Source organism: Topomyia yanbarensis, unplaced genomic scaffold (genome assembly GCF_030247195.1).
Source record: "Topomyia yanbarensis strain Yona2022 unplaced genomic scaffold, ASM3024719v1 HiC_scaffold_10, whole genome shotgun sequence".
NCBI lineage: Eukaryota > Metazoa > Arthropoda > Insecta > Diptera > Culicidae > Topomyia > Topomyia yanbarensis.
In genome coordinates, this window is record NW_026683225.1 from 144567 (window position 1) to 154529 (window position 9963).

The following is a 9963-nucleotide window of genomic DNA, read 5'->3' on the forward strand; positions in this document are numbered from 1 at the left end:
ATTTGTTTTTTTACGTAAGTGCCAATATATCTTACTTAAGGCTTTTTGGTGGTGGTAATCTGTCAATAGCCAGAAGAAAAGGTACCGTAAGAAATTTGTCCCTTCCAGAAAATTGTACTGCCGAGCCATGAGAACCAGGCAAGCGAGTATTCTTGGTTTGACTCGGACAGATTCATCGCCTGCTTCGATCAGTCGATAAAGGCGGCAATAACAGATGATGGGGCGGCCGTAAATGATGCTATACCGCAACAACAGGTCTTCTCAAAATATGTTTAATGTTCACTGGCTGTTTGTAACCCGGCTTATTAACAATTTAGCAATGGATGGAAAAATGCTAATTTTTGTCTATATACTCCGTAGAGTGTATATGTTTATGCAACATAACTTACCGCTGTTCAGTATGCTCAGTCATGTATTTGGGTGAAATTTAGGTTAAGTAGTTTTTGTTGTATATTTGCAAATAAATAGCATAGATTTTAAATACTCTTCTCTTGCTGAGAAATGTGTGCCGATTATGGGGCGCATCGGCAATAACGGTTGTGCAGCGATGCGGTTGGAAGTTTATTTTAGTCGAGCTGGAATGTGAAGTGTCGGACCAGAGCCACGAACAGACGTTCCAATTTCATTTCCCTATTTCAGAACAGTTTCTCGCCACCGTCGAAACGTGCCGGTTTGTAGTTGTGAAAAGTTCGGCATTGGTTCGACATTAAGTTTTAGCTAAACTATGCTTTTGCGGCCCCTTTCAAATACTAAAGAACCGAAATACCGACCGTTCTCACTGTGGAGGATCAGTCGAACGAGCCCAGCTCTCCTCCACAGTTAAATGCCAAGGAGAAAGAAGCAGGGCGAGCATAGGTTCGCCTCCTCGGAAAACTCACTGCGGTGACTTCCGGGATCGTTTACGGGGAGTAGACGATCCTGTGTTGTTTCGCCACCGTAGCTAGGAAGGTTCCTTCAAATGAGCTATGCTGACCTTCCTAGCTAAAAGCAAAGACCAGCGAACAGAAGCGACGAAGGAGACCGCGGCCGTAGGTATCCCGACCGATCGGAAGGAACCGCTAACTTTCCGCCACCACCAGCAGCAGCAGTTTTCGACACGTGCAGTCAAAGAAATAAACACATTAAAATGTCGGTTTTGTTTACTTTTGGTTTTTGTTAGAAAGATACGAAATTCTGGTAGAAGCACCTAGGCCGCCCTGTCAATAAGGGCCTACCTGACAACCCAAGTAATGGTTCACCCTTACTTAGACTGTGTTTTTAATCACTTTTCGAGAAATGACATCTGGAGAAATATTTTTTTGGAGAAAAATGTATAACCTTGTCTCTTTACTATCGATATATTAAGTCTCATTACTGTATTTAAAATTACATAAAAAATTTAGGTTATTAGAAGTGAAAATATTTCTCTTCGGACTTCACGCACGAACTCTAAATACCCTATACATGAATAATAAGAAGCTAGCGTTTTATAATTCTTTGAAAACAAAGCTTCACTTGAAATATTATGTCAAAGTTTTAGTTATCTGAGTAAATAAGAAGAATCTTCAAGAAATGTTTTGTTTTTTTTTTCAAATGAACCTATTAAAAGGTTTTTATCTTATCACGGGAAAATTTTATTCAAAAAGGGCTTAATATGCTTCAAGCAAATGGCGCTTCATTAATAAAATTTTTAAAACGTGGAGTAAGTATGTTGAAAGTATTATATCCAAAGCATACTTTGATTGCAAATGGAAATGAGTACTAAGTACCGATCTTTCTTTAACAGTTCCAGAAACTCTATTAGTACTTCATGAACCGATAAAACTACTTGAGTCCTCCTTGTCTTAAGAGGCGACTGAAAACAAGAGTGCTCAAGTCGAGGTGTTTCTTCGTTCCGTAGACTGAATGACTGGCAGGACTAAAAATATGACAGTCGCACATGGAGTGGGTCTTACCCTTGCTGTGTTAAGAGAATCTCTGACACAGTTGACGTTTGTTTCTTCGCTAATCGTAGGATTCATTCCCCCTGATACCCATTCCGGGTTTTGCTATAGACGATTATTAGCCAACGTGATTAGTATCTCCTAGTTATTGTACAATAAGGGCTGATGAATGGAATGTGTAGTGCTGTGATCGAGTATGGTTAGAGTAGCATGAATTAATCTTCAGCCTAAACGAATAGCACTCTGAATCTATCCCGCCATGTGTAGGAAAGAAATTCTTTCATAAAGCAACTTAACGCCATCTTCGTAGCAATAAAAATGGCTTGTAAGATCCACATGAAATGCTTCGTGCATGTATACTTGTGAATAGTGCCACTGACGTATGTGTTATATTCGACCTCACAACTCAAGATATTTGTGCTGTCACAGTCAATATGACTGTTGATAAAATAAACAGGAAATACGTCTATTGTTCGGCGTATTTGCCGCACAATGAATCTGATCTTCTGATGATTTTTAAAGGGTTATATCATACTGCGGCAGAAATGGGTTTCAACTATATAATTGGCAACGATACAAAAGCCCACCTAATAATTTGGGGCAGCTCAGGTATCAATTTGTGAGGCACCGAATTGATGGAACGCTTAAGTAGGACAAATCTGCATATACTAAATGTAGTAATTCGCCCAACGTTTGCACGATCTGATAGAGAAGAGGTGTTAGATGTAACTCTCTGCTTTGGCGGTATTACGCATGCCAGTTAGCAAACTGGTTCGTACCCAACGAGCTCAAACCGTCGTTTCTTTACATCGTCTTTGATTATTTAAACGTCTAGCACCCTATTGCAGTGCTGCTGTGTAATAAATCAATTTAGAATTGGATTTATTGTGTGGAATTTGCTAGAATCTTTTTGATCAAGATCAGTTCCACTTCTTTTCGGATTTTCGGTGAATCGACAATTTAGTCACTTCCAGCAACATCAGGTGTTGCTCACCTTACTGACAGTTGCGAGAAGCGTGCTCCTTCTAATCCCTTAAAAATGGGTAAAAGATATGATAAAAATAAAAAAACACAATCGCAGAGGTGCTCTCTAGAACAATGTTTCGGCTCATCGAATATTTTCTTCGAATTCCAATACTTATCGAGTGCATGCAAGGTTGGGGAAAGGTCACTTTTCGATTGCGCTGAAGGATGATCTGTTAAAAAATCTTCACGGGTATCTTTTTTTAACCCTAGAACGTTGCTCTGGGGTACAAATGTACCCCGCGCCTTCTTTGGAGCCGTGTGAAGACGAGAATTCGTCATTTAGCGACTTGGGACCCTAACCATAATTTAGAGTTCCTAGTAAGAGTAGAAATAGGTAGTATAGCCATCTTTGCTAATAGCCTTCGTGGAAGCAGGTGTCAAAGTTGGCGTGGGGTACATTTGTACCCCAGTAAACGGTTGCCGTACACTGGGGTACAAATGTACCTTCAGGATAAGGAAAAAAATTACAAGGCAGAAACAGATATTAGGAAAGGGACATCCGTTTTACCGTCCGTCGAACCATATAGCCTTAATAAGTCATTCCTGTACATTCCGTGGAATCCCAAGGATGATGTTTTGATGTGGCTAGATTACTATAATCCTTGCTCGCGGGATGTTTGCTGAGAAGCCCTGAGAATCAAGTCGATTCCGAAAATACAACGGAATTTTTGCAGTATCGACGACTAAGCTCTGGAATTTCTGACAAAAAGGGTGATAAACTGAACTATGGCTTCTAAAAAGTCACGGCGAAAGTTTATAAACCTAAAGCGGTTTAAGTCGAATTCGAATGACAATAGTTCTTCGAAGGTGTTGTCGTTCTATTATCTCACTATCCCCTCAGGTGTATTGTTAAATCCGCTCATCGTGAAGTGTCTTTTATTCCCTTGGGAGTGAAGAACACTTCCGTATTGTTTATGTTTTTTATTTCGATTATAGAGGTTTTAACCTTAAGAAAATCTTTAACCCTATGTGCGGGGTTGGGATTCGAACCCAGGTGAGCTGTGTACAAGACAATCGATTTACCAACTACGCTATGCCCGTCCCCAAATGCCTATGTTCTCTGTGTCGTTATTTTCGTTATCCCTAATCATTATCATTTCCCCAATCCTTCCCACCAGGAAAATGATAACGGCGAGGCACAAATCTCTGATCAATATGGGGAACGTTGCATTTGAACCAGTCGCTGGTGATTCCTAATTCCAGACCGATTTTTCTTTCAAAGTTCAAGGGACTGTACTACAGCGAAAATCCGTTTTTATCAGCCCCCAGTAAAAACCTCTCCGGATGTGGCAAACCTATTACCGTGGAATGGTATAACCTCGGGTAAAACAAGAATCATTTTTCAAAACCCGGAGGCCTCCAGTGTTTCATGGTAATCGTAGGTCGATATTTTGAATTTCGAAATGGTGTCAATCATCAATTTCCATCACCTACAATCTTCTCTGTTATTGATTCTTCATTTGAAAAAAATTCTCGAAGTTCTCCAATTTTTCCTAAAAATAAGAGACATTTTTGTTTGAAATGAAGAAACTCCACGATAACTGACTGTTGAAGACTTCTCTACAAATCATTAGTACACATTTGTCGGAAGAAACAGATATCCTTCTCCTAAGCTTTAAAAACAAGGTTATTCTAGATAGTTATTGTGATATGCGACTGTTGATAATATTCATTATATTGATAATCGAAAAAGTAGTTTATCGAAAACTTAAGCGAGTGTTGAAAGCGCAAGCGCTTGCTTCATTCCAATAGACGGTGGAACAAACCAAAACATCTGACTGTGCAGGAAAGCAGGGAAAGCTATCGAACCTCAAGTTGCAGTCGACAACACTCGAAATATTTCGCCGCCTTGAAGGAGGATTTCAGGTACGAATGACAGAAAGAAATTTTTGTAGTATTGTAAAAATATAAAAGACCCTCGGCGAAATCGAACTATTCATTGAACAATGTCAAATCAAGTAATAAAATAATAATAAAGTTGTAGCAAAACTGAGTAGTAGTTACCCTTATTTTGAGTAGTTTTTGTTAGATGTGTACAAGTTCTCGGTGCTATATACCATAGAAACGATTTTCCTTGCTTCATTTTAGATATTACTTTCCTAGTGATCAGACGTTTTTCCAAGTATTCCAGCGATAACCAATCAAAATGCCGGACAATAAAAGTAAGTGCATATAGAACACTTAAGATAGTCAGAATTTAAGACTTGTTAAATTTGTCTTTTCAGCTTCCAACACCCAGCAGAGAGCCGCCGCTATAAAGGAATCCATACAAGCGTACCAACAAGGTGAAGGTACCAAGAGTCCTGAGCAACGAGCTGCGGCTGTGAAGCAGGGAGTTCAACAGAACAACAGCCGCAAATAAGTTGCCGGTTACTGATGTCGCCTGCGCTAGTTGGTTCTACCGGTAGGTACCTAGAGACTAGAATAACTATGACGTCATGTTCCGTTTGACCGGCTCAGCTGGATTTCCAGATGGGAAATGGCGTCTCCGATATGCTACTCTCTAGTGAAACTACGTCGGTGGAGCCACTATCATATGAATCATAAGTAAATACATGCGATATCAACCATTTTTGTTTCGTTTATTTATCAGCAAAAATTTCTTATACTTGTACTTGGCTGTTTCTTTTGAAATTATCGTTCGAGATTTTCCAAAGTAGGCGACGTTTCTTCGTCATGCTTTTCTTGTCGGATCATTCGCATGCTCGATGTAAACAGCGCGTTTCGGGTGAAACGTACAGAACAGTAACCATCATGATCAATATTTTAAGGAAGTGGTCAGTGTAGTAATGCGTCCAGTCGATCCAAACGTTACCTGATGTCGAATCGCTGTTCTTTTAACCATCGCCTGCTTCGATTAGCAATTGTCCTAAAATCTTCATATTCGTATGCTTTAGGGTGGTGTAACAGAGAATTGTATTGGAAAACTTATTATTTTTCCTTTCATTTCTAGAAATCGCAGTTTTTCTTGAAGTATAAAATTTATTACGTAATCGTATAGCCCAGAAAGTGTCTAATGACTTTGACGAAAGAAGCACGCGAGAATGTATCTAAAAAAATAAATAGTTGTTCAAACTTTGCGATTTCGAATTAGTATACAAAGTCCTATTTTCTGCTAACATTCGAAAAGTTGAGACACATGTAATTTTTATTTAAATGTTTGAATCTTTTCTTCCACGTATGATGTTAGCGAATGATAAATGATAATTTATTTGAAGGACTGGAATGAAAACAGGTAACAGAAATAGAAATCAAGATTCTTTTAGTTCACCGGAAGTGTCTGCAAGTAGAGTGGTACATAGTGTTTTTTGGAAAATGCTATAGCTGATCGAAAATCGGTGGTTCGAATTAAATACCGGCATTGAATTCGAACCATCGCTTTTCGATCAACTATAACATTTTTCAGAAACACTCTAGCACCATACTTCCTTCTGTAAAGTTATAGAACACGTATCCACATAATTGTTATCATACTTTAGAAAGAGCTGATATCCCAACAAGAACTACATTTGTTTAATCATTTTCATTGGAATATTTTTCGAGAGTCAGATATGACTGATACTGATGATTTACTTTTATTGAGAAAAAATTGCTGACTGATATCCAAGATCTGTTGGGATCTCCGCAATCAATTAAAAAAACTGAGATTCAACGGAAAAAAATGTGTACAGTCTCCGATTGCATCGCTATATACAATCTTCTCTTATCGTACTAGCTCTAGAAACAATAAATATTTAGATGCAAAGCAAACGAACAGCACCAAAACAGAAACACGAAACGCCCTTCACAGGCTAGCAAAAGGGTGTTCTTTTCCGCCTTCCTCGGACACTTTCAGCCACCACAACGCTGAAAGTGCATTTTTTAAACATAACATCATTTATTTACATTATTTATTATACGACGGTTCTATTTAGATTTCACTGTTCCAACTTTTTTTTTCCAAAGTCCCAGTCTGAAACATCATTTCCGGTCAGCGTTGCTAGAGTGTCTTGATTGGCGATTAGTAATACTTCTACAGCCAGGCCCGTGCGCAGAAAATGCTCATTGGGAGGGTTTTGATTTTTTTACGTTTCTCATAAAAGAAAGGTTAAATTTTGAAGATTTTTATGAGACCTGGAAGGCTGAGTATTGTGTACCAATCGACTCAGCTCAACAAATTGGGTAAATGTCTATTATCAAGATGGAATGGAATTGGTTGGTGGTAGTGTCGGATTGGTTTGAAGTAGTTAATCTTACTGACTAAACTTAAACCTCTTGTATCTTGCCATCCTCATCCATCCGAGGCCACTGTTACACTGAAAAACATTGTTCCTAAAATCTTGCATAGAGTACCATGAGTTCTAGAACATTTACATTTTTTCGTTACGAAAACAGGACAATGAACAAAAATCATGTGTTTTATAATTATGTTCAATTTCGCTTCAGTAACGCCCTCATAACGCTTTTATTAGTGGAAATATTAGTTTTTGTTTTGTGAAATTCAATCACGGTTTCCTTGTCATTATCAAAACGATTTTCTGTACGTTAATTAGTTCACAACTTTATGATCATTACTCTCAGTTGACTCATGATGTTATTTATAGATAGTTCGCAAAATCAAAACATTGCACTATGGCTCACAAGGGCGGTTTTTCGGTACAAAAATCAATAACTCCCAAACCGTTCATTTTATAGTAATTATGTCTGAGAGAATATTTTTGGAAATTAAATTGGCTTTCTTTTAAATTAAAATGGAACTAGGGTGGTCCTCTCGAACATTCTTTTCGAATTTTTTTTTTCGAACTAAATGGTGTAGCAAGGTACTTATTTCAGCAAAGTTGTAGAAACATGTTTTTCAAGTAACATTTTCAAATGCATCAAAGTTATATCGGTTTTCATGCTATAATTATTTTTCTTCTTTAACCTAGGGTGCTCCTGAAAAAGTCAGTTTTTTAACTATAACTTTTAGTAGTTAGTCTATCTTCATACTATCTATGAAGCAATTTTAGTACTTTTCATTGCGAATATTTTTGCTGAAGAATGTGAATCGATATCATTTTTCGTTATCGAGTTACGATCATTTTTTAAATAAAAATGATAGTTTTCAATGACCTCTAACTCAGAAGGTTGCAAAAAGTAGCAGCTAAATTTGAACTTTTTTGAAAGTGCATCAAAAATACTATAAAGTATCTCAAAATCAACTTTTGCTTTTTTATCCTTCAGCGAATAATGTTGACATCAACATTATAATCAAATGACATCAGCTTACGGCTGTTTTTAAGGACCTGGTCATCGCCATTTAGCATCTGCTTTACTAGATCAAAAAGTCAACTATTTTATTATAATCGTCATAATTATTATAATCACAATCTTCAACAACATCAGCATCGTCGTCGCTATCTGAATCGTGTTTCTTTTCCCAAAGATTAAGTTTCCTTTTCCTTTTCAAGCACAATTCATGCACTCGTTTTTTTGGACGGCCTATAATTTTGAACATTATATAAACAATATAAAATGTAGAGCATGTTACTTTAAAAAGCGAATGACTTAAGGATTACCCTTTATTCTGCTCTGAGTAAGCGACGAATTTCTGTGAATGCTGGTTTGGGAGGAAGTGCATTCTTTTTTTGAACTGTTAACGGCTTTTCGAAATATTTCGAATTTTTATAGAGCAATTTCGTCTCAATTTGATGACTGTCTTTCCAAAATTAATCAAACCTTTAACATGTTTTAATTGCTACAGCTTTTGCATTCTGAGATCTAATAATAAGCATAAGCATAAGCATAAGAGATCGCCCGTAGTTGCTACTCCGTTATTGACCAGAACCAAATTAGGTTGCAAAATGTTCATTGGAACAACATGCTTGGGAATAACATGATGAGCCACATTGTACAATCTATTCTGATCCCTGCATGCTGATCAATACCGACGCCGGCCACGTCCGAATGCAGATCTTCTGGGAAAGGAAGGAATGTTAGTCCGATACATGTTACTACTAGAGACCGAGGAATCCTCTGCATCTCCATGTATACATGTATCACGGGATGGGGAGAGTTGTTAGTAAGTATGTCAATAGCGTTATCATGTAATAATTACTCTGGGCAGCCGGCTGCCGAGAATTTGGGAAATTTATCATTTGTTGTATTAATACGATTAGCAAAATAAGCACCTTGAACTCCGGATAGCCGGCTATAAGGAGCACTGCTTATATTTTTTAAGAATATTCAATCACACAACGAATTTCAACGAATTTTTCGTGGTTTCTATCGTGTCGGTGCTGATTTTACCCGGCGATCGTTTGAATAAAATGAGGAATCTTATACGGAAGGTTCATCAGAATCTTCCACAGGTATCGCGGAGTTGGTGGTTTGGTTGGAAATAGGGTCTAGGATTCGCTCCAAGCAAGCGATGCGACCTGTAAAGCATAGTTTATTAGTTTGTAGTTCAGTTAGTTTTCGAGAACACGATTGCTCGAAAAATAAGATCTTGTTTAGTTTTTTGTTCTTTTAAAATCTGGGTAGCCGGATACCGAGAGTATCCTATGTTTTCTAAACAAAAGCAATTTCAACTCCACACAGCCGATCGCGGGAGTATTGTCCAGAAAAACTAATGTTATCTGCTTAATGGTCCGGATCACTATTTATTGCGACATTATTTAGACTAACTTCGCTATTCCTTCTCTACGATATATTTTTTGGGTTGCAAACTACCGAGTGATAACACGTTATGCAGACAAAGAGTTATGATAGCTCTAGATGTTATAAATCAACGAAAGTGCTTCCTATTTGTAATATCGGATTGTTTGTGAAATACACGTATACGAACGATTATATCGAACATTGAAGGGAAATACAGAGGATCGTTAACCTGATGCACGGGCTTGTTACCAATAACGGAACTTGAAATTAGATTTATTAAAACAGACGCGGCGAATTTTCAGTACGCATTGACCCGCGATCATCGATACTAGTCAAATTAAAGTCTTATTGGCGCTGATTTCCGAACAACTTTTACGGTATTGATTTCTCGGCTATA

General features: G+C 37.8%; 1 long non-coding RNA gene across 1 annotated transcript; it reads left to right on the forward strand.

Annotated features, from left to right (window-relative positions):
- Positions 1 to 4978: 4978 nt before the first annotated feature.
- Positions 4979 to 5518, forward strand: LOC131694571 (uncharacterized). Its single transcript, XR_009306524.1, has 2 exons — positions 4979 to 5110; positions 5174 to 5518. It is a non-coding gene; the product is annotated as an uncharacterized LOC131694571 (long non-coding RNA).
- Positions 5519 to 9963: the final 4445 nt, after the last annotated feature.